Source organism: Alexandromys fortis, unplaced genomic scaffold, assembly GCF_014885135.2.
Source record: "Alexandromys fortis isolate MF-2015 unplaced genomic scaffold, M_Fortis_MF-2015_v1.1 scaffold_10, whole genome shotgun sequence".
NCBI classification, from domain to species: domain Eukaryota; kingdom Metazoa; phylum Chordata; class Mammalia; order Rodentia; family Cricetidae; genus Alexandromys; species Alexandromys fortis.
Genome location: NW_026067895.1, coordinates 3735509 through 3755100, shown reverse-complemented (window position 1 = coordinate 3755100; position 19592 = coordinate 3735509).

Below are 19592 nucleotides of genomic sequence, written 5' to 3'. Positions count from 1 at the left end.
TGAGGTCTCCAGATTAGAAGGAGAAAGTGAAATGAGTTCCTTCACTACTCTGTTTCCTGACTACAGAGGCAACATAACTAGTTGGTCCAGCCTCTTGGTGTTGTGCCTTCCCTGCAACGGTGGACCCTCAAACTGTAAGCCAAAAGAGGTTCTTCTTTATGCTCTCTTTGGAATTTCCTGCTTCGTGGAAAAGTCTACCAGATACTATAGGCCTGTAGGCTAAAAATGGATGCTCTAATGTTACAGAAAAACTTTAGGTGACCATCCAGGCAACAAGATGTCTCTGTAATTTCTAGAGTTTTAGAAGTTGCTTACAATGTAATTCCTGTTAATTTAGGTAATATTATATTTTTCTGGATTCTTTGACGGAGTTGAAGAATAGATAGTTATAGTTTTCCTTAGTTATGATAAAAGATAGGTATAAATATTGTAAGTGCAAGCCGGGCGGTGGTGGCGCACACCTTTAATCCCAGCACTCAGGAGGCAGAGGCAGGAGAATCTTTGTGAGTTCGAGGCCAGCCTGGTCTAGAAGAGCTAGTTCCAGGACAGGAACCAAAATCTACAGAGAAACCCTGTCTCGAAAAATCAAAAAAAAATATTGTAAGTGCAATTCTTGTTTAATACCTGTTTTGTTATATGTAATTTTACTATGTTAAAGTTAACACATTCTCTTTATTTAAACAGAAAAGGGGAAATGGTGTGGGAAGTCCTCCTGTCTATGTGTCACTTTTATTGGTTAATGAATATATCTGTTTAAGCCAGTGGCTTAGCAGAATACAGCAAGGCAGGAGTTCCAAGCAGATAAAAGAGGAGAGAGTAGGCAGAGTCACGGAGAAGCCATGTAACCCAGTCAGAGACAGACATAGGATGAAACTTTACCCAGTAACCCACAGTCACATGGCAATATACAGATTAATAGAAATGGGTTAATTTAAGATATAAGAGTAAGCCAGAAATACACTTAAGCCATCTGTCTCTGTGTCTGTCTCTCTGTCTCCTACTTGTGGATATGGTTGTAAGGTCTCAGCTACTGCTCCAGCATCATTCCTACCCACCTGCTGCCATGTTCCCAACCATGATGGTCATGGACTCACCCTTTAAAATACAAGCCCAATAAATTCTTTCTTCTATGAGTTGCATGGTCATGCTGTCCCTTCATAGCAATAGGAATTGTAACTAAGACAAAGGTCTAAAGACAAATGGGTATAAAAGACATAGTGCAGAAAAACTGTGTGAGAGTCTGCAGTGGGAAGTGCACTCACAAGCATATCAAGGCTAACAGTCCCAGGACAGATGAAAGATGGAATGAGAAAAGAGGTCAATAAGGAACACTGTAAATACCGATTGCCCCAATTGCCGCCTTACCCCACTAGAACATGATTTCCAGAACCTTTCCTAAAATATTTCATAACCTCTTTTAAAAGTCTTTTGACTCCTCTGGGAAAGACAGTTTTTCCTCATGGTGACATTTGGTAGCATTCAACTCATCAACCATAAAACTCGCCTTTGAATTCACCTCAACCTCCTGTGTAGCCTGCCAGGTGCACTTTTCAGTCAAGAAAAAAGCAAGGGAGGGTAAAAACCTTTCCTATCCATCAGAAGAAGAAGCTCGTGTACTTTCTTCATTATACATGGAATCTCATAGGAGACACAAATACATAAGAAAAGTAGTCGTATGAAAGAGAAAGACTACAAATTTCACAGAAAATTGGGATAATTACGGAAACAGAAAAGGACTTTCAAAATTTCTCCAGCACCTCAAAGAGATTTGAAAATACATTAAACCCACAAAGCAAAATCAAATTGCTGTGAAATGGGAACACAGAACAGGAGAGTCTACAAATGAAGAATAATTGCTTAAAGATAAAACAGGAAATCTAAAAAAAAAAATACAGAAAGCTATGGGAACATTGAAAGATACATTGAGCATAGAGGCTTACTCTAAAATGCCACCTTCTACCTAATGAGGGTCCGAGAGAAATGGGTCTTAATAAAAACAAGTGTGTGCTAGCTTGCTAGCCTAGAAGAGCAGAGCTCCAAAGGCACTGAACTGGGCCAAACACACAGGTATGAAGTGTGAAGTCAATGAGCAGATGGCATTGCTTCCCACTTAGACAGATTCTTTCTTCCTTATTCCTCTGCTTGTGGAGGCATCACTCTAACCTCTGCCCTCTGCTCAGCCATGTGATCAGCTGGTGTCTATTTCTATGTCTAGGTTTCTCTTTGTTATAAGAGAAATGGATTAGAGGCCATAATCCACTCATCATTTGCAGAGGCCTTGTTTCCAAAAATATCCACAAGTACTGGAGGCCGGGATTCCAAAAACTTTTGTGGAAAAGGTTACTAACCACAACAGGGTGAAAATTCCTTTAAAAATAATAGAAAAATACCCCTAAGAATTTAATAGACACAAGTCATTGAACTAAAAGAGCATCTTTGCATAATTTCAAAACAGGAAGATTAACTAACATCCCCAAGCTTCCAGAAAGGATAAAATGTGACTTTAAAAGAACAAGAATAAGACTGTCACAAAAACTGTCAAATTGGATATTAGCAGTCAGGGACCAGAAGCTTTGAAAATTTAAGGGAATTTTTAACCTCTCATTCTTTCTTTTTAATTGAGGTATCACACACATGGCAATGGACACACATTGTATAAATCATACAGACCAACATGTATGTTATTTCTGTCACCCAGAGAGTGTTCTCCAATACTGCCCTGCTGATCCTCAGCAATGTCCTTCTGCCTAAGTAATGTCTTCCATCACCTGTTCTATTTATAAACCTTAGTCTCTAAATTTGATGGTATAGTATATACTCCTTATATCTTGTATGTTTGCACAGCTGTTGGGTAGGTTTATAGCTTGTTCTTTTCAGTCGCTGAGTAGGAAGAGTTTGAGTAGGGTACCAACACCTTCATGTTTACAGGACAGAGCAGGTCAAGATCCTGAGTGGCACTGATGGAGAATAAAGGAAGAAAGTTAGAATTGTGTCCCGTGGAGATGGAACCAGGTTTTTGTTGCTGCTGTTGTTTGTTTGCTTGTTTTTATTTTGCCTTTTTGTGTACAGTTGTGGTAGATTTTATTTATTGGTATATTTCTGGCAAATAGAACAGTATTTGGACATAACTTGCCCTTGATGCCAACTTGCTGGATGAAACATATACTCAGTTATACATGATAGTTACAAAAAGAACTGTTACAAAAAATCTGTTGCTTAATATTTGACTGAGACATCTTTGTTCCCTCCTTCAGAAATACTAGATGTGGGGTTCCTGACCTTTCCTTAATTCTAAGAATGACATATTCATGTCTCTCATTCCAGTCTCTGCTCACTGTGTCTTCTTTTCTTAGTTTGGCTCAGCTTCATCAACTAGATTTCCATGTGGTTGTTGTGAAGAGCTGGCCCAGGAACCACTGGTTTACTTCCTCTCCTGGTTTTAATGATATGGGGTATCTGGGTTATGTCAAGTGATCTGCATGTATCTGCTACAAGAAGAAGACCTGCCACATATTCAGAGAGAGACTTTAGACACACAATATTCATAAGGTCTATTCAGTTAATTGAAGCAACCAGGAGGTAACACTGGGTAACGCACTTTATTCATGGGTCTGCCACTTGCAATGCTCATCACTCTAAGAGACCAGATCAGACGCCTGGAGAAATCAGGCCATCTTTCCCTATAGATTATCTCCTGAGACAAAGAACTAACAACCCCTACCCTGAGCACAAAGAAGTCTGTGTGTAAAAACAAGCCCAGTCTTCAAAAGGCCCAAGTGCCACAATATTCCTTTTTCAGGGGATTTCTCTGAAAGCCCGGTATCCTGCCATAATATCTAAGGGCTAACTGTCCTATTCTTTCAATTTAAGCCATCTCTCCCCATGTTTTCATTATATCTATAATGTTCTCCCATATCAGGGCCCCATCATATTGTCTCTGATGTCCCTACTACGTGCTCCCACCCTAAGGTCCAATCAGGGCCCATGGTCTGGGCTCTCTGTCCTAATAAAAACCCATTTCCAAAGGGTAATTTTGTATCAGCTCTTTTATCAAACTTACAGCTCTAATTTCTAACATTTAGTAGTTCAGTCAAGAAATAAGGAAATGCCTTGAAAACTTCAACTTTACCATGCTCACTTCTTTAATTCTGACTTATGGTGGAAGCACTTGCTGTGTTGACATTAGGAACTGGCTCACATGGGCAAAAGCCCTGGAAAGAGTCAGGAGTAAAACAGAATGCTTAGGTGGAAAATCTCTGAGACATTCCTCTGAGATTACAGAGGAAGCAGTTGGGGGTCCAGAGATATTTACAGACACGGTTGAGATCCAAACACTAACTGCTGAAAGTAAACAACAGAACCTCCAATCCTTGCCAAGTGCCCTTTACACAGAAACCACTTCTCCCCATCTTTGGGACGTCTAGCCATGGATGGCCAATGGTAATGACTTGATTTTATTGACCCATTTGACAAAGCATGATTTTGCCATCTACATGAAGAACCTGTGACTAAATAGTATCTGTAATGGGAAACTATAAGGATGTATACCAAGGGAAGGATGGGCAGGAAGCAAGAAAGGGAGGCAGGACTGTTGATGGATGACTTATCCCATGCAGAGTAGGAGGCTCCCTGGGTTTTGTTTACTCAGTGTGCACCTTGTGAATTCATCCCTAGGTTAGGAAATCTAACTTAAGGTAGGAATCATTACTGATAGTCTAATATATATAAAACATCTAATTCCATCTAGAAATTCATTTCAAAAGGTTATTTAAAATGTATCCATTTCACTATATTCACAACTTTTTCTTTTAAATCAAACTTTATTTAAGGAACAAAAGTGCCCATATGAGGCAGAAGTTTGTAGCAAAATCTGCTGCTGTTCACCATAGAATGTTAGAAAGGTGACCAGGCTTGCCTAAGGGGAGGAATAGGCTCAGTGGCAGGAAATGGGAAGGACAGACATATATTTCAAAATACCTCATTGGCATATCATGTTTTAGATCATATGCATGAAATGTTTATTCAAAAATTATAAACATTTTTTTTACCTTTTAAATTTGATTGTGTGTGTGTGTGTGTGTGTGTGTGTCTGTATGGAATGCAGGCTCTTGATGGCCCCTCTGCGACTTTGTGTTTTATTTTTCTTAGCTTTCAGTAGTCTGTGAGGCCCCAGACAGAAAACTTCACTTCGTTACAAGTAGACTGCCCTGATAAGCTTTCTTCTTTCCCATGTTTTTTCAATAAAACCTGGCTTCATACTTCACCGTCTCCACTCCCAATTCCTAGAAATGCCAAAATTGCCTTCATGTTTCCAACTATAAAGTCAACAAGGCCAGCAAAAAGAGGAAGTTGTCTGCTTCCCAGTTCTTGCTTTTGCCGTGGATTTTTAAAACATGAAGCTTTTAATAAGCCTGCTGCATGCAGTATTTCATTTCCTTTCGACGAGACGCTACCTCACGATGTCCACACGCCCTTCCCATTACTAACGGCAGCAGCCACACCACACGTAACCTACCCAGGGTGGCATCCCACTTCACGTGAAAGTCCATGTTCGAAGAAAAGAGATGTAGTAATTAGAGTTTCGGTGGACCTTGTAGAAGCTTCTCTTTAGAACAGAAAAGTTGTGGGTTTATGTGATACTAGCACAGGCTTCTGTCTCTGCAGCATCTACATGGACTGGAGGGGATTTTGAGCTCTGGGACTCAGCTCCTTCTCCTCCTCTTTTCCCTTTCTTGCTCTCAGTGTTTGGACTCCATGCGTCTCTCTCCAACAACAACAAATAGCTCTTCTTCTTCTTCTTGGAACATATATGAAATTTAGAGATGGGCCTCTACCTCCTTTGGATACTGGGGTTTTATTAAGTGTTAGGTAGAGTGGTTAGAATATTTTGAGACAACTTTCAAATCAAGGCAGTAAGTTGGCATTTTGCAGTCTACACGGAGAGTCTGAATAGGCAAAAGCTAAAATAATAGTTCTGAGAACTACAGGATACACTAAAATTGCTCATTGGGGGCATCCACACAGGAGAGCACCTTTAATTTATTGTTCTAGTCACATCTTTCCTCTGTTTGCATGGGCAGGAACTGGGCTGCAAGCTACTTGCCTGTCTTAGTTAGGGTTTCTATTGCTGTGCTAAAACATTGTTACCCAAAACAACTTGGGGTCGGGGAGTTGTTATTTCAGGTCACAACTCCATCTCTGAGGGAAGTCAGGTAAGAACTCAAGGCAGGAGCCTGTAATCAGAAACTGAAGTAGGGGCCATGGAAGGGTGTTGCTTACTAGCTTTCTCTCCATGCTTGCTCAGTCTGTTTTCTTAGCTCCATGGGTGGCACCACCCACAATGGTCTGGGTCTTCCCCCATCAATCACTAATAGGAAAATGCTCTCAAAATCATGCTTTCAGATCAATGTTATGTCAGTATTTGCAGTTTGGTTCCTTCTCGGAGAGCTCTAGTTTATGTCAGGAGAGAGAGAGATTAATCAAGCTATTTTCTTACACCCAGAACCACTCTGAAACATGGGCTGTAGTTTTCCTGTCACAACTGCATGTTCCCAAATAACCAGTAGCCAAAATACTAACTTGGAGACTTAATATAAATTATAAATGCTTGGCTGATAATGCCGTCTTGCTACTACCTAACTCTTAAATTTAAATTAACCCATATTTCTTATCTATGCTTTGCCACATGGCTCATGGTTTGTAACCTCATTTTCTATACAACCTGCTTTCTCAGTGGCTAGCTGGTGTCCCTCCGACTCTGCCCTTCTTCTTCCTATCATTCCCATAGTTCGGTTGTTCCGACTATAACTCCAGCCTGGCTACCGGCCAATCAGTGTTTTATTAAGCCAATTACAGTGACAAATATTTACAGTGTACAAGATGATTATTCTACAGCAGGGGGCAAAGAAAACCATTAATATCTGTCTGGTTCTGCTCCCCTCCCTACTTCAGAGGAAAGAGAATTTGGAAAGTATGGGGCCGGTTGGATGAACAAAGATACTGTAGGGGAGGTGGTACACATTAGGTATGCTTTAGGCCTTTGGGATATATCAGGGTTGGTATAAGACTTATGACTAGGTAAGTCTTAATTGTGGTTCTTTAAAATAAGCAGCAGAGTAGAAAGTTCAGGATATGAAGAGGCCAGATAATTATCCTAGCAGGTCCTACTTCTCTTGAATGGAGGTGCTTCTGCCCATGATATTCTTGCCCTTATTTCTGTGTTCCCTAAACCCCACTAAGGAGATGTGGACTGATCCTTTTCAAAGGGAGAGAGGTTTTAACAACAATCTCTGTGTGCTCCAAAGTTAGCATGAGTGAGGACAGTGGCTTTTGGTCTGCCAGTTTGGGTTTGTTTTTGCTTCTTTGAGGTATAGGGATGGTAAATATGTTAAGACAGAAATGATTAGCAATGCTATAAAAATATTTGGACTGTTTTTAAATGTCTTCCCCAGGTAAGCCTTTCTCTCACTCTTAGTAACATCTTTAAGCAAAAACAAAGACTTGGCTTAGACAAAGGAATATCTCCAGAGTTTCAAGACATCTGTATTTTATATAGGAGTGTGAGACTCATCTTTCTGGAAAAGGTGCAGGCAGATCTCATACATACTTCAGTATAAAGGATAAACATTGTTAATCACCAATCCCATTTGTTTCTCAAAAAGGGAGGACAATAATTTTATATCAAGTACCCATATTTTACAGACTATGAATGTTAGTGACTTTAAAAATTACAATTGTTTTATGGATTGCTAAAAAAAATGCTGTTGGTAAAATTTACATAACACTTTACTCTCACTCAGTTTTATTTCCTACTTATTGAAAGAGCTATTTTAGACTTATTTAGGCACAGATTTTTATGATACAGCAATGGGTATCTCACTAAAATGGGAAAACATGACAAATTAAATTGATAAAGATATTCTTAAAACACTCCCATATTCCGGCAGTTTCATTCAAAATTTTAATCTCAGTGCAGCTAATGTTGTTTCTCCACATCTGCTATGGTGCCATGAACGCTGAAAACTGCTGCATTTCATTAAAACATGCTACCATCACCTTCTTCAGCAATCTATCCAACTACCTGCCTCCTATGGCTGTGCATAGATCAAGTCCTAGCTGCTGCTTTGTCAACAAGAACTGTTAGACACCCCATTGCAGAAGGGGAAAGCAACCATGTCTTAGAGCTGACATTTTGTCCCATACATCATGATTTGCAAAGATCCTTCCATATTCCTCTCACAGTCTGAGGGAGGCATTTATTAATCTTTAGCATTTAAGTTTTGATACCCTAATGCACCTGTAAGACTCATTGGCATATCTAACAATTCATGCATGTGCCCGGGCATACAATACATTTATATAAAGTCAATCTTTTCCCAGATACAATGAAAGAAACTAGTAATGCAAATACAGTTAATGTAGGATTTGACCTTTAAAAAATTCCAGCAAAAGTGGGCAATAGATTTAAATCCACAGTGAGAACAAGGCATCATCAATGAAATAATGATGACGTGTACTGGGCATTGGCTACAAGAATACTGTTTTGATTTGGTGGGCTGAGCAAGCAGTACAGCTGCAGCTGATGCAGGTTATAGACAGCATCTTAGGGTATGGGTCAGGTTATTTTCCTTCACAACAGTTCTCAGGCATTCCCAACCATATTGACTTGTGTACAGATTCATTACAACCATGACTTCCCTCTTTGGCCGGTCTGTTATGATAGAAAGTGAAGAAATGCCCATCTCTTTTATAGATCTTTCAAGGCTGAAGAGCTGTATTCTTAAATAAAAAAAATTGGTTTCAATAAGAGCAAACCACAGATATGAGAGAAGAGGCTGGAAACGTGGGTGACTTACAACAGAGCCGAGCTAGGTGTGCCCCTGACCTCCAGAGCAGCTCAGCCATAGCACCAGGAGTGGCAGCATTATCCCAGGAGTATATGATATGGCTGGTACTCAAGGAATAATGTGAGCCTTTCAAGGCAAGCACATCACCATGACTAGGTAGGTGCCAACATCATCTTTACAGTGAGTTTCCTTCAATAAGTTTAAGGTGAAACAGATTTTCTTTCTGGTTCCAATTATTTTACTAAAGGATACCCAACATTTTTTTTTTTCAGAAAGAACTGAGTTTTCTAGGTTCCATTACTAGTGGTGGGGGTTAGGGAGGGCTTTGACTTGGATCTAATCTTCCCAATTTCAAAGTAGTGCATTGGTGCACAATGGTAAGATTCCTCTTCTCTTGACTTCATCAGCTATAAGAAGACAGAATTTTGTCTTACCTCCATTTCCCCAGTGTTGTTTCGATATAAAATGTCTCCCATAGCCTTGTGGATTTGAACATTCTGTACCCAGCTGATAACACGATTTGGGGAGGATATGGAACTTCCAGTATGTGGAGTCTTGCTGAAAGAAGAAGGGCACTAGGGGTGGGTGTGGAGCCTTTATAGCATGGCCCACTTCCGGTTCTCTTTCTCTGCCTCCTTTGTGCAGGTGTAGTGTCGTCAGTCTGCATCCTGGATTCCAGGCTGACCTTGCACACTTGCTGTCAAGAGTTCCCCACCAGGATGAGCAAGATCCCCTCTGGAAGTAAACCTAAACTCCCCTAATTGTGATTGGTAGGCTGGTTTTCTTTGCTTTATGTTTAAAAACCACCAATGAGTGAGTACATGTGATAATTGTCTTTCTGTGTCTGGGTTACCTCACTCAAAATAAATCTTTCTCGCTCCATCCATTTTCCTGCAAAATTCAATATGTCATTATTACCATGCACAAAACTCAAGTCCAAATGGATCAAGGACCTCAGCATAAAGTCAGCTACACTGAACCTTATAGAAGAGAAAGTGGACAATACACTTGATCACATTGGCACAGGAGACCACTTCCTAAATATAACTGCAGCAGCACAGACACTGTGAGAAACAATTAATAAATGGGACCTCCTGAAACTGAAAAGCTTCTGTAAAGCAAAGGACACAGTCAACAAGACAAAACAACAGCCTACAAAATGGGAAAAGATCTTCACCAACTCCACATTGGACAGAGGTCTGATGTCCAAAATATACAAAGAACTCATGAAAGTGGTCACCAAAAGAACACATAATCCAATAAAAAAATGGAGTACAGACCTAAACAGAGAACTCTCAACAGAGGAATTTTTCCTGAGTTTTTCTCAAGATGCAGAACCACCAGGCAGGGCTCTTGACCCATCCTTCAGGATCAGGCTGTTCCTGCCTATTGCTTTTCTACCTCTCTATACTGTTCTCCTTCATGTCACCAGACAGGCTCCTATAAGCTAGCTGCTGGGCAGAGTGGGACTGGGCACATGAGGCAGCTAGACAGCGGGCATGGTGATAAGGTACTAAAATGTCTTTTTCTTGGCTTCATTTTCACTTCTTTGTCAACTCTAGATGTGTTCCAGGAGACGGGAAATGACATAAGGTGAGACCTACTTGAAGCATCTTAGTTTTAGTTTTGCTGCAGATGTTTTCCTAGAAAAGTCCTGATTTAGTTCCTTCAGCTGAGCTCTTACAAGATAGAAGAGGCAAGAAATAGAATTTGAGCCTTTAAGCACAAATTCAAGCCTGATCACTTAAAACAGCTCCATTTGTGACCTATAGTAGTCATTCAATCAACTGATCAGTATTTAGTAAATATTTGGTTGTCAAAAATAAATAAACAATGTCTTGGCAGATATCATTTATGCAACTGTGGCAAGAGTTATGGGTTGATTAACTACTCTATGATTGGATTTGAAGTCCAACCCACAAAATGGATTCAATACCTTCCATGATAAATTTATTCAAAAGCCTATGGTTGAGGGAAGCATAGGACTTAGGGATAACGTATTTTTTCATTTATCTAAATAGCATAATGCCAAACAACCTTCTAAATATGCATGTTTTTACCCATAGACAAGCCCTTAGTCAGAGAACCCTCTTTGCTGTGAGCTGTAATGAAGTCAGAGGATTCCATCAGCACAAGGTGCTGCAAATAAGAGACTATTGAGTGCTCAGCCCTAAACTCCTCCAAGATTTGGGGAACACTTCAGAAGATGAGGAATAAAGTCCATGAGAGTGATAAAATAGGGACAAGGGCTACAATACAGTCATTGCAACCACAAGCTCTCAACACTGTGAACGACTGTGCTAGGTCTTCAAAAGAATGAGCCCATCAATAATCAGGCAAGGATGAAGAAAAATCTCGGGAGGGGAAAGTTGTCATTCCTCACTGCTAAACTATTTTCTGTGGATGGATTCAGGGACAGGAAGAGTTGTTGCCTTCAGTTGTATACCCACTAGGAACCTCACTAGATTCTACTGGATGGTCCCAACCCAACGGTCACACACAAAGCTTTGGCTAATAAACGGACACAAAGCAAAACCTAAACTCACGAATCTGGTATTGGGACAGGTAGGAACCTGAAAAACGTGGTAGCGGTTGAAGGGGGATAATAGAAAGTGTAGGGAACTGAATGAATTATATACACAAAGCATCTGCAGTGTGTGTGTGTGTGTTTATGTGAAATTGTCAAATAATTAATCTAATGTTTTACCAAAACCTGCGGCTTGCTTGTCATTACTGTGCTTCTTCATGTGCAGAGCCCTTTAGTTTTCTGTATTTCTGGTCAATTAGCCCACCTTATCCTAGAAACTACAAATTGCCCCTTCGCCTGTGCTAATTCCATTTGCAGGCAAAGCAGCTGCGCTTCTAAAGCCTTCTGCAGTATAAGGAGACATTTTCATTCAGAGGATTCCAAGATCAACAGGGCATCTTCTTGCCATTTGACAGTGATCGTTTGTTTAGAAGGATGTTTGCTAGGGTAATGTGGCATGAAAATAAAATTAGGACCATCGGAAACGCTTGCAAGCTAAAGAGGCAGAGAAGGCAGAGTCGAAAGGAGGCAATGAGACACGGCAGTTCTGAAGACAGCTTTTGCGACACCATTGTCAAATGCCAGATAGTGAGACACACCTCTGCTGGAGAACAGTTGCATCTGGTCAGAACTGCTGGCACAATGGGACTTTTCTAGTTCTTGACTATTATTTCTTACATTAAAGTCCTTTCTTTTACAGAGAGCATTTTTGTGGCTTAAGAAGAAGCAAGTGTTTTTTGCCTTATGACAATGTCTTTAGAAGAGGGCTAAAATGTTTCTTTAATTAAAAAGAATAGTTTGAGTGGACATTTTCAAGTTGAAATGCCCCTCTAGTGATCTGAAGTGCCTACGTGAAGTTGTTTGACCAAATTACTGTTCCCCAGAATTGACAATCATTGTGGTCTACAAGCAATAATTTTAGCTATTTGTCTAGGCAATAGTATTTGATTAATTCAGCTCAATTGTGTACTTCTGACCAGTTATTTCACATAGTGTGTATTAAACATCAGTTAAAGGAAACGACTCATAGACCTATAAAATCCTATCTAAACATCCAGCATAATTGGTTAATTTGTTCTTGGATCCTCTCATTTCTATAACTCAGTTTCTGGGCAGTCTTGTGGTGGGAGAGGTCTCTTCTTGTTATAATTCTTTCCGTACCTTTTTCTCAATGCTTGTTTTACATGGGAAAGGAAGGCTGTGCTTAGCAGTCCAGCCAAACAGCTGCAACCACGGTATCACTTCCCGTTACCCCAAACACTCGTTTCCACTCTTCATATTTTGTTGGCTCTGGTTTTGTACTAACGACAGTATACAGAGAAAAAAAATTCTATGTGCATGAAATAACTTCTGTCAGAGGCCCTTCCTCATCTCTAGCCTAGAGCATTAGCAAGGAATCTCTGCCACACTTTGAAAGGTCGGTCGTTTTATCAAAGGAAAACAGCACAGATCTGACTCATACTCGTTGGGTATGCTGGTTTGAGCCTACATTCTTTGAAATTTCACTTACTCATAACTAGTAACTTATGAAAAGCCTGCATGTGGTGCTCATTTGCAAATCATGGCAGACAGCAGCCTAGAAAGTCTATGGAATGATTGAAACTTTTCTTGTTAAACAGCGTTGGCCAATGGTAACCAGTGGAGTATTGTGGGATTGCTGGTATGTGACTTACAAGGCCAAATAATAAATGTCATCTAGATGACCTCTGGTTATTCAATTAGGAAGCAGTCAAGACCACGTACTAAAGATGGTTTAGGTGCTGTCTGCAAATGTCCATGCTTAAGTAACACACGGAAGAACGGATTGAGTGTCCGGTCTTGAACCAGAACCCCAGGCCTAGTCAGCTCTTCAGATCCTCACCAATCATATTTATACAGCAAGCTCACGGGGGCCCTCATCAGCAGACACTCAACCAAGCTACTCTGCAGTCCCTTAGAGACTGTGAAGAAAATGGAGCTGTTTTACGTTGTCATATTTTAGAGATAATTTATTAGGCAGTAGTAGAAAATTGATTCACAGCCCCAAATATAGTGCCTACTAATTTTTTAGCCAACTACTCATGTGTGAGAAAGAAAATAATGTTCTTTATTCTTCTATAATTCAATTTAATCTTGATTTTAAATTCTATTTGGTCTGATGATGGGGGAAACACCTTAATCAATGCTGGGATGAGTCAGTAACTTCAGATTTTAAACCGTTTAGGACATTTTTTTTCCTCACTCCTCATTTGCATAAGCACAGCATATATAATTAGGGAGAGGGTTATAACTCACCTACCACCATGATATGAGGAATGCATGAAAGTATCTGTAGTCTTTTAATCCAACCTCAGCAGCCTCCACTAAAACAGCATAGGGAAAACATGGCTGTGGGTATATTACTAATAAGGGAAATAAAGACCGACTTCCAATATTTTTTCTAGGTCAGTGCTTTTCACTGTTTTATCAGCTCTAAAATTTCATTAAAATCCAGGGGAATTGTACAGGGCATAGAACAAGCCAATAAAGTCCCACTTAAAATTCTATGGCTTCTTGTGGAGTTAGAAGGCCAATTTTAATTTAAATGTGTGGATCCTTTGAAAGCTCTTTCCTCTGCCATATGTGATGGGCTGCTCAGGAAGGTTTATTAACACCCAAAGCTAATTCAGAGGTGGGGAAGGCAAAGGAAGCTGTTCTAACATGAGTTGATTCTTTCAAAGGAAGGTATGTGTGGAGGAATTTACACTGAATGCCATTACTACTTAAATTTATTTTTTATAGTATTTTTTTTTTATCTTTTTGGAGTAACTGCCACTGACCTGTCCTAGAACCAGGCAGAAATGAGTGCGTTTTATAAGTGACAAAACCTGTCAGTAATAGAACTGTGGCTTGTTAGCTCCCAGGATGGGAGTTATCAGGTAGCGAATCATAGTTTTAAATGGGTATAGCACAGGACTTGGGAATAGCTTCATCTATGGCCGACAGCCAGGGTGAGCCATAAAGTTTCACATCTCTTCCTATGGTGCAGCTCAGAAACAGAGAGTGCACACACCTCCACTACACCGCCTTGGAAGGCTTTCTTTTCGATTCCTAGCCTTTGTCTCATTTCAGACTAGAATTTTAATGGCTTTCATCACGTCTTATGTTCAATTATATCTCCAGGTTTGGACCATTTTGTCAAAAGTAACAGCCTGAGACGCTTCCCTGCTGCACACTTCCCCTTTTATTTTTATCACAGCAAAGCAATTCACTTGTTAGCTTCTATAATTCTCATACAAGCTGAAGGATGAAATCAATACATCGAGAGGACAATAATGAAAGAAACCTGATCCTTTCCTCAGAGAGAAACTTCCATGCCTCATTTGTCCTACCTAGTTTTCTTGCTATTAATTTTAGGGTTATTATTAACCCTTCATTCAGTTTGTAGATGCCCCTATATATTTTTTTAAAATATATACACACATACACATACATACATACACACAGAGTTATTTGTCTATTGTGAAGTTGTTTTATCATTTCATTTTATTGACTCTGGTGCACTTTTTAGGATGTGAAATCATGTAATAAGGGGATATCATAACATATTACACAATCTGATGACAGCTGAAATAATAACCTCAAGTCGTGAGATGACAATAAAACCAAGGAGAAGTGAAAAAGACCACGCTATAGAAAAGACTGTAACTCAGGTTTTAAAATAAGATGATGTCACATATAAAACCAGTTCAGAAAGCAAATAGAAATTCTGATGTTCGAGGCAGGGTGAGAAGCTGTGATGATGAGGACAGAGTGTAATCACCCTCGTAACAAGCGACACTGTAAATTGCGGGGAGTGCCAAGTATCTTGTTTCTTTGAATTTCCACCGGAGTGTTGGGGGATCTCCATGAAATGTAATCTTGAGGTATTCTACTCAAAGTCAAGAAACTCAACTCTGAACAAGGACATCCTATTCCCTAAAAGTCTCCCCCAAGGTCTTCCAGGAATGCAGAAATGTTTCCTGATTCGGGCATGTTCTTATTGCTCACCAGTGGCACAGAAGTGTCTAGAAGCAGGTAGGAGGACAACAGCTGTGCTGTGTGGTAGACTCCAAGGTCACAGAAGCTTTGCATTCTTCTTCTGGACCATAGTCTTAGAGTGGAGCTTCTCAGTAGAGAGGACGCCCAGCCTATCCTGTTTCTTCGCTGTCAGTATCAAAAGTATTGTGAATGACTGTGTACTATTTGTCGCTATGAAAATCCTATAGACAACAAACAGTATGAGCTATGAACAATAGATAGAACCTTGGGAAATGTAGACTCATGCATTATTTACAAGCGTAATACTGTCTCCAATGCATAGATGAAAAAAGCATAAGGAAAAGAATGATAAAATCAGAGGCAGTTGGTGCACAGACAGACACAGCTGATTTCTTCCTGGCATTCAAAGGGTGATGTAGCATAAGATATTATAAGTATAATTAACCACATCACTAAATTAATGGAAAGGATAATTCAATTAATATAATACCTATTCACTCCAAAAATAAGTGATTTGTTAATAGAAGAAAATATCATGTATGGGGTGTTTTATTGACTTGTTCATTGTCAATTATACAAACTAAGGGTTTCACTAAGACATTCAGTACGTGCATACAATACACTGCCATCATTTTCCTATTCTCTCTTCTCTTCTCTTTTCACATCTTAAATAGTTCCTTTTATACTTTCTTCTCCATTTTTATTCCCTTAAATTCCACATATAAGAGAAAATATGCGATACTTCTTTTGTGAGACTAGCTGATTGCACTTAAAATGATCTCAGCTGTATCCATTTTCCTGCAAATGATATAATTCATTCTTTATAGCTGAATAAAACTCCATTGTGTATATGCCACATTTTCTTTATTCCTCCATTCCTGAGATATGTCTGAGCTGTTCCCCAAACCGTGGTTGTTATGAAGAATATACCAGTAAACATGGGCATGTTGTCAGCTCTTCTGTAACCTGACTGACATCTTTACTATTTTTAGAGCCACCTTGGCTGTCAGCTTGACATACTTGAGAAGAGGGAACCTTAAGTAAGGATTTGCCTCCATCAGATTGACTTATGGCAAGTGTAGGGACATTTTCTTGATTGTCAATTGATGTAGCAGGGCTTAGCCCTTTGCGGGTAGCTGGACACATTAGACCAAGCAAGCCAGTAACCAGCATGCTTTATCAGTCTCTGCTTTGTTTCCTAACTCCAGGCTCTTATTTTGAGTTCCAGCCTCAGCGTCCCTTGATGATAGACTATAACCTGTAAGATGTAATAATACTTTTCCTCCCCAAGTTGCTTTTGCTCAGTGTTTTATCACAGTAACAGAAACTAAACCAGAACAAGTATGTACCTACGAATAACACAGATGGATCAGATGGTAGGTTTATTTTAAAATGTTCAGGGAACTCCTGTACAGATTGCCATAGCAGCTTGACTAGTTTATGTCCCTACAACAGGACCTAGGTTTTCCTTTTCTTTGCACATCTTCACCAGCATTTGATGTCTTGGGATTTCTTGATGGCAGCCTTCTTGATTAGGGTAAGGCGAAATCTCAATGTCCTTCCTAATTTTGCAATTACATTTTAATTGTTTTAGTTTGTATGCAAAATAATGATTTTGTTATGACATTTTATACATATATGTCATTGTACTGGTCATACTCACGCCTCCATTACTCTCCCTCATCCCTCTCCCTCCTCACTGCCTTCTTCCCTATGGATCATTCCTCAGTCGCTGGCCTATCTACATTCATATCACATGCGTTTACATACACACATGTGCATGCACAAGCTCTCGTTTACCATGTCACACATGTACACATACACACGTTCATGTGTATACTCTCATTCACCATATCACACATGTATACATACACACATTCATGCATATGCTGCCGCTCACTATGTCACATGTGTATGCATACACACACATGCATGCACATGTTATCACACACATATACACTTTAATCTAGATTCCATATATAAGACAATACATGCTGTTTGCTTTTCTGAGTCTGGATTGCTTCTCTTAGCAAGATAATCAACAGAGGACATTGCTTTCTCACACTTCTCGACCATGGAAAATTAAAAATCAAAGTATGCTCAGTGTCTGGTGAGACCTTGTTTCCCAGTCCATAAATGGTCCTTTCCCTGTATTTTCTCATGTTCAAGGGTTTTGTGTCTGCCTCATTTTTAAGAACACAATCTCACTCATGAGGACTCAATCCCCAAGTTCTCATAACTTCCCAAGGACTTCAGCTCTTAATATCTACCCTTGTGGATAAGGATTCTATTTCAACATATAAATTTAGAGGGTCATATAAGCAATCAGAATACAAGTGAACTATTTAGACATAGAAGAAAAAACTGATATATTTGCATATATTAAAGGCAAAACCTTTTCATCCTTCAAACATCAAAATATAGGAACAAAAGCCAAGCAAGAAAAAGGTGAGAAAGTATTTTCAACCAATACAACTAATTCATAAGAAGAGGAACACATAAGAGGGTAGAAGATCTGGAGACAGTTCAGCAGATGAGAGTACTGGTTGTTCACCCAGAGGACCCGGGTTCTAGTCCCAGCATCCATTTAATAGCACACAACAATCTGTAACTCCAGTCCTAAGGCTCTGACTTTCTCTCATAGCTCCTGGGAACACTATACACATGCCATGCACAGACATACATGTAGGCAAAATACCCATAAGCATGAAATAAAATGATTTTTGAAATTTTAAAAAAGGAAAGAAAGTCATGTAAACAGAGAGGTTAGTTAACAACTCAAGAAACTATTTACAGACTTATAAGGTGGCTGATTTTAAGCAGAAAAAAATCAAAGAAAATAATATTTTTCATCTACTAAATTGGGAAAATCTGAAAAATCAAGTGCTGGCAAAAACTGAATTAACATTATATGTATATCTCCATTGTCTAGAGAAATTTAAACTAATGTGAACCCTGCATCAATTTGTCATCCCTCTCCCATGAAGAAATTCATGAATGTACGCACCCTGCCTTAAGTAGAAGAGTGCTCCGAGTGGGGAGATTAAATCACCCAAGTCTTTACATAGGGAGGAAGGAACAGAACTGGGCATATTCTTACAGTGGAATGTTATGCTATAAGATGATTCATGACTCTTAAAAACATAATGGTAAGTGGAGAAAAGCAATTTCCTGAATACTACATACATTATGAATCTGTGTTATAATCAACCAAACCAAACCAAAGGATGAATACTTTGAAATAGGCACACATTGTATAATTCCATCTATACAACATTCAGGAAAAGACAAAAGTAAAGGGTCAAAAGATCCATGACTTCCAGGGTACGGGGCAGAAAGGGATAAATAATTAGAATCTGGTCAGATTTTAGGGCAATCAAACTGCTCTGCAGATTGCACTGGTGGGTGTGTGTGTCATAAAAATCCATAGCATGTGCAAGGAGAAAGCCCTATGTAAACTCGACACTTGGTGATAAAGTGTGATAAAGCAGTTGCTGCCTGTGGATTGTAAGGATGCCTATACACAGTCAGCTCAGGCGCACACAGGAAGTCCTAGTACATTTTGATTGCTTTGCAACAAACCTAAGTCCATTCAAAAGGGAGAGCAGGAAGAGTAAGGGGAAGAGGAGGCTGAGGAAGAAGAAGGGAAGAAGTTGTTGTTTTTTAAAATGAGAGAAAATGAAGAAAGATTTCAAAGGAAAACAAAGGAAGCCAATATTGGGTTCTCCTCTGCTTGCCCCAGCAGAATAGTAATACCGCAGTAGCACACAGTTCTTTGATAAAGGAAGGCTTGGCCAGTCCAGTCGCTTCTCAAATTTAAAAGGCACTCTCATATGTGATTCTGAAAAGATTGCACTGATGAGCCTTTCTTAGGGGAAAAATATCTACTCAATATCAAAACCCATTCAACTGGAGATAAAGCAAAGAATTCAGATATTGGGAAGTCATTGTAATACAAACAGAAACCAACAACAGAGGCGACTGCAGTCACAAAACAGGAGGAAACTGCTCTAAACCCTGACCCTCCCCACATACAAAAAAGAACTAAAAAGAAAAATCAATTTCCATCCATTTGCCTGCAAACTTCAAGAAGTCCTTGTTTTTTACTGCTGAGTAGTACTCTAATATGTATATATTCCATACTTTCTTCATCCATTCTTCAATTGAAGGGCATCTAGGTTGTTTCCAGGTTCTGGCTATTACAAACAATGCTGCTATAA